The sequence below is a fragment of the Dendropsophus ebraccatus genome, chromosome 4 (assembly GCF_027789765.1).
Source record: "Dendropsophus ebraccatus isolate aDenEbr1 chromosome 4, aDenEbr1.pat, whole genome shotgun sequence".
NCBI classification, from domain to species: Eukaryota; Metazoa; Chordata; class Amphibia; order Anura; family Hylidae; genus Dendropsophus; species Dendropsophus ebraccatus.
The window spans coordinates 130,936,208-130,948,774 of record NC_091457.1 but is presented as its reverse complement, the minus strand read 5'-3'; positions in this window follow the sequence as shown (position 1 = coordinate 130,948,774).

Sequence of the window (12,567 nt, the reverse complement as noted above, 5' to 3'; positions counted from 1 at the left end):
GTAGTGTAATCATAGCCTTATACCGCTGCAAACTTACTGATACCGCCGCATACTGACTAATACCATAGCATTCTGACTAACACCACCACATTCTGACTAATGCCACCACATGCTGACTAATGTTGCCACTGCTACTGTATAAAATTCACTTTAAAAAGACCAATATCACCTCATACAGTTATATAGAGGTAGAGCCAGCTCCTGGCTGGGTCACGGAACGGCCGGTCTCTAACGTAGTGTAATCATAGCCTTATACCGCTGCAAACTTACTGATACCGCCGCATACTGACTAATACCATAGCATTCTGACTAACACCACCACATTCTGACTAATGCCACCACATGCTGACTAATGTTGCCACTGCTACTGTATAAAATTCACTTTAAAAAGACCAATATCACCTCATACAGTTATATAGAGGTAGAGCCAGCTCCACACAGGTTCTGTACACTATATACATTACAGTGCAGTTACATCAGGTGACTCACAGGAGACGTCTTCTCTGATCAGAGTTCTTACCTTTTCATTTTCTTCTCCATCTGCCCTGGGACATTAGAACTTCTCCGAGCCACGAATCCACAGAATCTGCCAGACAAACATATTAGGCTACACACTCTGGCACCATCCTCATCTCTCTACAAACTGCACATCTGTATTGGCCCGTCTACACCCTCCCCTTATAGGCCCCCTCTCCCCCATGTTGTCCCCTTATAGATTGCCCCCTCTCCCTCTATGTTGTCCCCTTATAGATGGCTCCCTCTCCCCCTATGTTGCCCTTCCTTATAGATGCCCCCCTCTCCCCCTATGTTGTCCCCTTATAGCCCCCTCTCCCCCTATGTTGCCCCCCCTTATAGATGTCCCCCTCTCCCCCTGTTTCCCCCTCTTATAGATGGCCCCCTCTCTCTCCCCCCATAGATGGTCCCCTCTCCCCCCCTTATAGATGGCCCCCTCTCTACCCCCCTCATAGATGGCCCCCTCTGTCCCCCCTCCCCTCATAGATAGCCCCCTCTCTTCTTCCCCCTTATAGATGGCCCCCTCTCTCCCCCTCATAGATAGCCCCCTCTTCCCCTCCCCCCTTATAGATAGCCCCTCCACCCCCGCAAAGAAGAAAGAAAAAAGGGAAAAAAGAAAACAACTCACCTAACAACGCGCTCCCCCGTCGATCCTCTCTCCTCCTGGTCTGTCCCCCGTATGATGCGCGGCTGCCGGGGGTGTCGTGTCTTATCCCCGGGCAGCGCGCGCATCATAGAGCTCCCTGGGACACCCAACACAGGGAGCTTCTCTAACATGCGCTCCTGTACCGGAAGTTACAGGTGCACAGAGAGCTCTATGATGCGGCCGCTGCCGGGGATAGGACGTGACACCACGGGCAGCCGCGCATCATACGGGGGACACACGGAGCACTGTGGGCCGCTTCCGTCTTCCTCCTGGCCTGGTGACTCCTTTTCCCTACGGTAGGAGAAAGGAGTCGCCGGGTCAGGAGGGCATTTGCCAGAAGTGCCCTATGGCCCGTCCGGCCCTGGTTACAAGAATGATTGTCACAAACGAGGAGTCCATGGCTTCTCACTCTGTCAGTCAGGGTGCCCTGTTTAACTATAAGCATGTTATCAGACATGTTTATAGTCAAAGGGTGCAGCACAGCACCTGGTGGAGGCCCTGGCACTTGTCCGGGTTTGCCAGGTGCTGGCGCCCTTCTTTTGATTAATGTAATGATGCACCCTGTGTGGTTGCAAAGGTCACACACCCCTAAGGCCACCCCTGATCATGACAGGGCAAAGGTCCCACTAGCCAGGTGTCACAGTGCATTATTAGGCCATGTTCACACAACGTATGTGTTGTATAAATCACGTCAGTTGTTGCAATTTGCAACAACAGCTGTGATTTATAAAGCACATACGTTGTATGTGAATGAATGGAATCCCGGCCAGAGCGTATACACACAGTATATGCTCCGGCTGGGATTCCATCCGGCTGCAGGAAAAATTGACACGTTAGTTTTCTGCGGCCACTATTTATTGAATAGCGGCTTCAGAGAACCTGTCAGTTCCCACAATGGAGCTGCGAATTGGGATGTGGGCGCTCACAAATGCGCCCGCATCCTAATTAATCAGAAATGAAGATCATCCAGCGGGTACTGCAGCCAGCCGGTGTCTTACGTCATGTGAACATGACCTTAGGGTGAGTTTAGATGTGGTGGAATGTTGCGCAAATATGCTACAATTCATAGAAGCAGATTTTGTTGCGGCTTGCACTCTAGACCGACAGAATGATAACTGGGCTTCAGTACTACAGAAAAACCCTGAAACTCCTGACAGGATGAACATTAAGTATGAACTGTATTAACAATAATCATGATTATAATAATACTAATATTTAAGGGAACCTGTCACCCCCCGTGCCGGGGTGACAGGCTCCCAACCCCCCGCTGGAGCACCCTATACTCACCTGATCCCGCTTCTGGATCCGGTCGGGTCACGGAGATCTCAGCCGCTGCAGCCTGGCGCGCGCGCTGAGAGATGAGTCCAACGCTCATAGAGAATGACGGAGCGCTGGACTCTCCGTCATTCTCTATGAGTTACTCTTTGCGGGGATGGTGGTTGCTGACCGACACGGTGTGGAGTTAGCGTAGGGACCCGTGTGGACCAGAGGACCTGCGCGGTGGTACACGGGGCAATATGGCTTGATCAATTCATATACAGACACTCTGGTGTTGATTTTTAATATAGGCCTAGCGGCATTAGTATCAGCCATAGATGGGATGTGCAGCCGTTCCATTCTCTCCAGTTTGTATTTCACAGTTCTCCCTCTCTGAACAGCTCGCACTCCTTTATAAGACCCACATGACCAAAATTAGCAGGATATGCCTGTGCTCACATGTCTGGACCTTATGTCTTCCCCATTCTGTGAGAGCAGCAATGGTAAGTGTAATACCATATCCATACTGGTGTCGTTTGGGGGCAGCCTTCCCCGCTGGTGGTGCTGGCTGGGTTTTGGTGGGGGTTTTTGGGTCTGGTCCTGTGACATTGGGGTTGCAGGGCCGTTCCATGGCCTCCCTTCCCTGCATGTGCACACTTTGCGGGGATGGCGGTCGCTGACCGACACGGTGTGGAGTTAGCGTAGGGACCCGTGTGGACCAGAGGACCTGCGCGGTGGTGCACGGGGCAATATGGCTTGATCAATTCATATACAGACACTCTGGTGTTGATTTTTAATATAGGCCTAGCGGCATTAGTATCAGCCATAGATGGGATGTGCAGCCGTTCCACTCTCTCCAGTTCGTGTTTCACAGTTCTCCCTCTCTGAACAGCTAGCACTCCTTTATAAGACCCACATGACCAAAATTAGCAGGATATGCCTGTGCTCACATGTCTGGACCTTATGTCTTCCCCATTCTGTGAGAGCAGCAATGGTAAGTGTAATACCATATCCATACTGGTGTCGTTTGGGGGCAGCCTTCCCCGCTGGTGGTGCTGGCTGGGTTTTGGTGGGGGTTTTTGGGTCTGGTCCTGTGACATTGGGGTTGCAGGGCCGTTCCATGGCCTCCCTTCCCTGCATGTGCACACTTTGCGGGGATGGCGGTCGCTGACCGACACAGTGTGGAGTTAGCGTAGGGACCCGTGTGGACCAGAGGACCTGCGCGGTGGTACACGGGGCAATATGGCTTGATCAATTCATATACAGACACTCTGGTGTTGATTTTTAATATAGGCCTAGCGGCATTAGTATCAGCCATAGATGGGATGTGCAGCCGTTCCATTCTCTCCAGTTCGTAATTCTCTATGAGTGTTGGACTCATCTCTCAACGCGCGCGCCGGGCTGCAGCGGCTGAGATCTCCGTGACCCGACCGGATCCAGAAGCGGGACCCGGCCGGATCAGGTGAGTATAGGGGGCTGTAGCGGGGGGTCGATAGCCTGTCACCCCGGCACGGGGGGTGACATGTTCCCTTTAAGGGCTTCTTACCATAAGGTCGCTGTATATAGACAGTATAATCTTATAATTATTTACATAATTATCCTATTAGAAACAGAGCATTTCCTTTAGCTTTTATGTAATTGTCTTGTAAGAAGAAACTGTTTTTGGCACAAGTGTGGCTTTTTCTTTTTGTCTTAATATTCATCATATTTTATGTAGCTAGGTACAGTAGCTATAGTGGGTGGGGAGGTGGCAGTAACAACTAGACCCAGGTGCCTGAGGATTATACCTGCCACGGAAATCATAGGTGGCGCTATGGAGCATATTCCAGCACCAACCATTAGGCAGCCAAACAATAAATATTCACTTGAGAATATAGCGTCCTTATGTGATAATGTGTATGAAAACTTCCAGAGGCTCATTTCCTTGTATGAAATCCATTCTTCATGTTCTGAGTGAGTATTTATCTTCTCCAGTCTAAATGAAGATGAATACTTATCTTGTGACCTTCATAATTTCCCGACCTCCAGCAACAAACACGAGAACATCGGCGAGGGATCCTGGAGCCCTTCATTAATATCATCTCTGCAATTTCCCCATGTCAGCTGGCTTTGTACTTTCATGTGTTTGCTGAGAGAGAGAGAGAGGTGTTTGATGTTGTTCTACTTATGGTTCATCAAAGCTTCCTAGGTCATTCTATTTCATGGTTCTCCTGCAAAGTACCTGCATAAAATCCCTTTATGAAAATAATAGTCGGGGAGTGCCTCGCTGACACATTTTTATGTGGCGGAATATGGCTCGATGGGAAACAAGAGGCAGAAGTGTATCCAAATGTTTTACAATATTAAAAATTACTATTGTACAACGACTCGTAAAACAAAAAATGACCCAAAGGGCCTGTTGTAGCATTGTGGTATCTTTGTAGAAGTTCACATAGACTTAGACTCAAAGTATATGATAAAATACATCTGATAATCCCATCAAATTGTATGGGATTAGTCTATAGATGTAGCAGAGCTATATGTCACAAATATAGTAGATCTGACATTTGACAAAGCTAGTAGATAGTACTGCAGTGTTCATTTGCTACTAAACATATAGAGGTTTCATATGAATGAACCCTTTAATCCCTCTTATTTAGGCTCATTTGCCATAAAATATAATGAACCTCTACAATGATACAGGAGGTTGGTTCAGACTACCTAAAGGTAGACATACACATGAGAAAGCTGTTGGCTAACCACTCAATTGGCCGATGCCACCATACACATGGATGACTGGCTCAGGCCAGCATTAATGTGTTATGAATGGGGTGAGAAGTCTGGCAGAGGCTTATCTTCCTGAGAACAAAAAGAAGGGGCAGTTAAAATTCAACATGCCCGATCATTTTCTCCCCCAATGTCATCTGCTAGGAGAGAGTTGGGAGGGTGGCATTAGATGGCCATGTATACTATGACTTTATGAATGGTTGGCGTCACTACAATATGCCATTACTTTATGATAGGTGGAAATCCCATCCTGATTACAAAATTATACCATAGTGTAGATAGCACAGCAGCATTTTTAAATTGAAGGGGACCCGTTATTAAACCTTTTAATAAATATTAGAGATCAGTGAACCTTGAACATACAAGGGTTTGTTCAAACAAAAACGCTCTGCATTTGATTACCAGAGGCGAAGAAGTTGGATGCCTTAGGGAGTCCTGGAAAACATGAATACAGCCTATGGCCTCGTTCACACGCTGTATATTTTCAATAAATAATGGCCATTGTTGCACCTTGCAACACTGGCCGCTATTTATTGAAAGGGTGAATTCACATTTTTCCTATGAAATCCCGGCCGGAGGGTGACATGTCAATTTCGTGTGGCCGCTATTCATTCAATAGCGGTCACACGAAATTGACTGTGCAGACAATGTAAAGTACGGCTTCGGCTGTACTTTACATTGTCTGCTATGGTTAATTGGAATGTGGGCACACCTTAATGTGCCCGTATTCCAGTTGAAAAGAAGGATGTTCATTCAGCCGGTACTGCAGTACCGGCCAGGCTGAACTTCACAGACAACGTGGCCTATGGCTGTATCCATATGTTCCAGGCAGCCTTAGGGCTGTATTCTGCCAACAGTAATTATATGCAGAGCGTTCATGTTCGGACAAACCCGTGTATGCGTGAGGTTCACTGATCTCTGATAAGTATGCATTAAAATACAACAGTAGCAAAACAAAACAAAATAAAGCAGCCCGTCAAAAGCCCCATAGACCACCATTTACGGGAGAAACATAATGGAAACCCTAAGTGACTCAAATTTGTGGTGGTAGAAGTGAAACATCCTCCAATAAAAGGGGGTGATTGAGAAAAGCAAATACCAAGGTAAGAATGACAGTGGATTTATAGACTAAAATCTAACAGCCCAGGGGGTCTTAATGAGACCCTTTAATTCTTGTGTCTTATTAAATAAGATTGTGGTAAAGAGTTTCTGTCGCCCTCTACAAAGTTTATGCAAATTAATTAGCATGTTAAATTCTGAAAATCTATCTATGTTTGATACATCTGGTAACTATTTTCAACTACATTTCTTGTCTCCTAATATGTTACCCCATAATGCATGCATGCACAATAAAATTCTTTAGGGCTATGAGGGACCATGGTCTGTGCTACCATTAATTATTACTTTACTATTACTACTTATTACTACTGTACTTAGCTGTTATGTTTTTTCATGTGAATCAGTATCATGTGAATACTGGATCCAAAACCATGTGTTCCATTATTGGGATGTGCGGTTCAGTGTGTATCACATTATCTCACCTGGTGACATAGCACTCTACCTTACTTCCGATAGGTGGGTCAGGTCTGGCAGAGATTTCTTCCATTGTGTATCACATGAGGTCACCAGGAGACATAATGCTCTATGTCACTTCCGTTCCAAGTTCATCTAGTCCAGACTAAAGACAATGTTTGGCATGATAAACAGACAAACGGATTCTAACTAATAGTATTAAAGCGACTCTGTACCCTCAATTTGACCTCCCCACACCACTTGTACCTTTGGATAGCTGCTTTTAATCCAAGATCCGTCCTGGGGTCCGTTAGGCAGGGGATGCAGTTATTGTCCTAAAAAACAACTTTTAAACTTGCAGCCCATACCAAACGGGAGTATCTGTGCCCTAACTTTGCAACACCCCTCCATCCCTCCTCACCACCCTCTTCATCTTTAAGAATGCCACTGGAACATTTTCTCCATGCTGAACATTGCACAGATCCTTAACGATCCAGCCCATGTGCCGGGCTGCCATAGGTGGGGAATAGGAGGCAATCTGCCTGGAGCATTCCTAATAATGAGGAGCGTGGGGAGGAGGGACGGAGGGGTGGTGCAAAGTTAGGGCACAGATACTCCCGTTTAGCACGGGCTGCAAGTTTAAAAGTTGTTTTTTAGGACAATAACTGCATCACCTGTCGAACGGACCGCAGGACAGATCTTGGATTAAAAGCAGCTATCTGAAGGTACAAGTGGTTTGGGGGAGTCAGATTGTGGGTATAGAGTCGCTTTAAACAAATGACCCATAATTATTTAAGGTGCATGTACTGTATAGAGGCATATAGGGAGTTTTCTGGACACATGGCTCTCATCTAGGTACATGTGCCACATCTAACACCAGTACATCTGTGCTACCCTATTATAGACATACTATCCTCTGAGGATTTCCAGATTTAACTATCTCTAAAAAGAAACGTGTTGGGATTGTTTTTACTGTTTATTTTTCTGCACTATTTTTTTATTTTGGTGCAACAATTTGGTGTATTTTGTGACAAGTCTGTTGTGGGAGGGGGACAAATAGGGACAAAAGGGTTTACATTTTGTAGGTAAGTTGGATGAGGGCCCCATCGTGAGTATCACAGCTGTGAAAAAGGGGGGTGGATAAGAGGGGATAGCCATCATACGTAAGTAAACATGTATTTACTCCCTATCTGTTGTAAGTATTTCCCTATCTGTGCATGTACCAGAACTATAGTTCATTTGATTGTCTGCCCTTTTTTTCATTGTTTTGCTATTATTATATTTTAATGCATGTATATTAAAAGGTATAGTGAAATAACAGGTCCCCTACAATTTAAAATTGCTGCTGTGATATATTTTTGTATACACGGAATGTTTACCTGGGGTCATGCAGTGAAACATAGTCTATATAGCCTAGCATAGAGACATGTCAAAAATGTGTGTTCACTAAAACAAGCTAGTAGAAGTGCTTAGCAGTAGTGCTCCCTATTTTATTGCTTGCTACAGGAGTCAGGTTCTTTAGGTCTATGAAGAGGTCTTATGCAATATGGAGAGACAGTGGGAGGAAAGTACTTAGCTGAGCTCTGGGATGCATAGATTGAACATAAGGTATACCCCATCTATCCCATCTCTGCTGTTCTACCACAGCTGGCATTTCCCAATACTCTATGTTATTATACTCTTTGCTATTTCCATATGTCCTATCAGACTCTAATTAGAACTTTAGCCTTTTTAGACTCCTGTTGTAGTGTCCCACTAAGGTTTTTTTTACACACCCAGGTAAAAGCAGTTCTTTCAGGTGTCACAGCTGAAGTATATAGCTTGCTGTGCACTACTCCAACCACTAGGTGTCACACTCCCTCAGGGCACAGCTGCAGTTTACAAAGAAGGTTTAGCTACACACACCCTCTCTTACAGAAGTTGCTTCCTGTAGTTACGGAGTTGGAGCCTGGCTCTAGGCCAAGCAGGCCGTGTAGAGTTTAGTTCCAGAGCTAGTCACCACCGCAGCTATGCGTTGCTTGACCTAACTCCAGGATAGCCAGAGATAAGGGAGCAAACCCCCTTGCTTATGCTGTGGATGCTTTTCTCAGGACAGTCACCCCCTAAAAGAGGAGAGTAAAGTGAGATTGGTCCCCAGTAGAGCACAGTGCAAGATAGCCGCTCTCTACTCTCTACTGAAATTAGGAAGGAAACTACTAGCTAGCTACACGCAGAGACAGAGGCCTAGGTCTTGTACTTCCCATACTACCAATCAGGATAGAAACCCGACAATGACGCAGAAAGCGGTCAGATAAGTTAACTAGGACTTATCTATACGTGAGCAGGAGGAGTTCTTCAAGTCACTATACATACTTCATCACATCCCGGCATAGTACTTACTAAATTAGGCAAGGGGCCCTCCTATCCGGTCCCTGACACCTGCTACTGTTCTGTTTTTCCTATCTACTTCTCTACAAGCTACTACTGTCACTATCGATTTTTGCACTTGAGCACTATTGTTTTATATTACAATGAAGAATAATTCCAGCAAAGTTGTATACTGTTTCAAGTCGGACTCTATCATCTCTGTCGCCGCACCTGCACCCACACTCTGCACCTCGCATCAGTTCTACCTAGGGTCCGGTTGCTGTGTGTCCGGGGGTGGGTGCCCTCAAAACACCAGCACCCACCAGCTGGTTCAATACCAGTCCCAGCGACCCGGGCCACAGCACTATTACAAAGAAGGATAATCTGCCTGTCACAGCCGCGGCGGCGTCCCGCGTTCCGGGCCGCCGCCGCGACCGCTTCCTGCCCCATGCAGCAGCCGGTGTCCATAGTCGGGGACCCGGCGCTGCTATCACCTCGGCCCCGGGGGGCGCCTCACCTCTCCACGCTCCTGTCTCCCGCTGTGCCGGCCGGCGCGCGCGTCCCCGCCTCCTAGGGCGCGCGCGCGCCGGCTGTCTCAGATTTAAAGGGGCAGTGCGTCCCTAATTGGTTAGTTGCACCAATCACTCCCCTATAAATCCCAGCATGCCCTGTCCCTTGTGTTGGAGCCTCTACATGCTTCCCATAGCGTTTGGCCCAGCTCCCTGTTGTTCCTGTGTCCTGTCCGTTACCTGGTCCCAAGTCCCTGTTCCTGAGTCCTGTCCATTACCTGGTCCCTGGTCCCTGTTCCTGGTTCCTGTTCCCCTGTCACTCCACCTGTTCCCGTGTCCAGCCTGTCACGTGCTCTCTCATCTGCAGACTATTGCCTGTGCCATCTCCTGCCACGCCTCGCCTGCCGACACCAGCAACCAAGCCAGGGGTAGCGACCTGGGGGTCGCCTGCCGCAGCAAGTCCATCCCGCCTTGCGGCGGGCTCTGGTGAAAACCAGCGGCCCCTTAGACTCCGCTCCCTGGTGAGGTTTGTGCCATCGCTGGTGCCGGTCCAGTGGATCCACTACTCCGGGCGTTACAGTAGGCTCCAACCATGGATCCCGGCGAGGTGCCCGATCTCCGTGACGTCGCCAGAGTGGTCACTCAGCAGGCGCAACAAATCCAGAAACAGTCACAGCAGATCCAGCAACTCACTGCCGCCTTACAGCAGCAGACTACGGCCCAGCGCACACCACCTCCTGACGCTGTTTCTTCACTCCGACTGGCCCTCCCAAGCAAGTACTCTGGGGACTCTAAGTTGTGCAGAGGATTCTTGACTCAGTGCACCATGCACATTGAACTTTTGAGTAGTCAGTTTTCCACCGAGCGCTCTAAAGTGGCTTTCATCATCAGCCTATTAGAGGGTAGAGCCCTGGCCTGGGCCACGCCACTGTGGGACCGTGATGATCCAGTTGCTGCCAATTTCCGGGCCTTCCTATTCGAGTTTCGCTCCGTCTTTGAGGAACCTGCCCGTGCTTCTTCAGCCGAGACTGCTCTCCTCAACCTCTCTCAAGGCAGCTCCTCTGTTGGTGACTACGCCATCCAGTTCCGCACCCTGGCAGCCGAATTGGACTGGAACGAGGCCGCCCTATTGGCCACCTTCAAGAAGGGCCTGTCTAGTCGTGTGAGAGACGTGCTCGCTGCCCGAGACCTGCCTACCTCCCTGAACGAACTCATTCTACTGGCCACCCGAGTTGATACTCGTTTTTCGGAGAGGGAGGAGGAGGTTCGGCATGAACATTTACTAACCCGTTCCCGTCGCCATCCCCAGCTGGCGCCGGTTTTCCAGAATCCTGACCTTTCGATGTCCCAACCCTCTCCCGAGATTCCTATGCAGGTGGAACGGGCTCACCTGACGCCTGATGAAAGAATCCGGCGCCTGGAGCAGAATCTCTGTCTCTATTGCGGGGGTTCCGATCACTTCCGGCTGGGATGTCCCCTACGTCCCCAAACATCCGGAAAATGCTCGCACCTAGGTCCGGTGGGACAGGTGTCCCTAGGTGTGAATGCCACCATTCCAAGTCTGTCTATGCCAGTTTCCATCCGGACTCTCTCAGGACGAAATCATCAGACTACTGCCTTCCTCGATTCTGGGTCAGCAGGCAGTTTTATTGCGGCAACATTGGTCCAAAGATGGCGGCTACCTGTGACCCGACTAGCCAGGCCCCTGACTATCTCCTCGGTCACAGGCGAAATTCTTACCGATTTGTGTACTACCAGACCGCACCTTTAGTCCTCCAGGTGGGTCCTTTACATCAAGAAAAGATATCCTTCTACGTCCTGCCCCATTCTTCCCCCGCGGTCCTCCTGGGACTCCCGTGGCTGCAAGAACATGCCCCTCAACTGGACTGGAGAACCGGGGAGATTCTCAGTTGGGGTCAGGACTGTTCCAACCAGTGTCTCAGGTCACCTCAGACCAAGTGTTCTATGTCGTTTCCTGTCCCAGCCAAGCCTCTATCCGACCTATCGGCAGAAGACCAAGACTCGGCGGATGCCTTCTCTGCCGAGGTGTACCCTCTCTCCATACCCAAGACTAAGGTCGGGTCCTCTCACCACCAGGAGAACTTACAGAAGGTCCTCGTCCACAGACCCACAGTCCCTTGCCATGTTTTACCGCCTGATCGCCTAGCACCAGTCGTCACCTCCTCGCTTCGGAGAGTACCCCCCGGAAAGACTCATGTTCACCCTGCGCTTCGAAGAGGTATTTTGAAGTGGGGTCATTCCTCGTTGGAGGCCGGGCACCCTGGAGTCCGTAAGACCGGCCAACGGATCTCTCGCCACTACTGGTGGTCCAGTTTGTTTCAAGATGTCAAAGACTTTGTGGCTTCCTGTGCCATCTGCAGGCAAGAAAGAGGGGGAGGCCAAAGGGGGGGGGTACTGTCACAGCCGCGGCGGCGTCCCGCGTTCCGGGCCGCCGCCGCGACCGCTTCCTGCCCCATGCAGCAGCTGGTGTCCATAGTCGGGGACCCGGCGCTGCTATCACCTCGGCCCCGGGGGGCGCCTCACCTCTCCACGCTCCTGTCTCCCGCTGTGCCGGCCGGCGCGCGCGTCCCCGCCTCCTAGGGCGCGCGCGCGCCGGCTGTCTCAGATTTAAAGGGGCAATGCGTCCCTAATTGGTTAGTTGCACCAATCACTCCCCTATAAATCCCAGCATGCCCTGTCCCTTGTGTTGGAGCCTCTACATGCTTCCCATAGCGTTTGGCCCAGCTCCCTGTTGTTCCTGTGTCCTGTCCGTTACCTGGTCCCAAGTCCCTGTTCCTGAGTCCTGTCCATTACCTGGTCCCTGGTCCCTGTTCCTGGTTCCTGTTCCCCTGTCACTCCACCTGTTCCCGTGTCCAGCCTGTCACGTGCTCTCTCATCTGCGGACTATTGCCTGTGCCATCTCCTGCCACGCCTCGCCTGCCGACACCAGCAACCAAGCCAGGGGTAGCGACCTGGGGGTCGCCTGCCGCAGCAAGTCCATCCCGCCTTGCGGCGGGC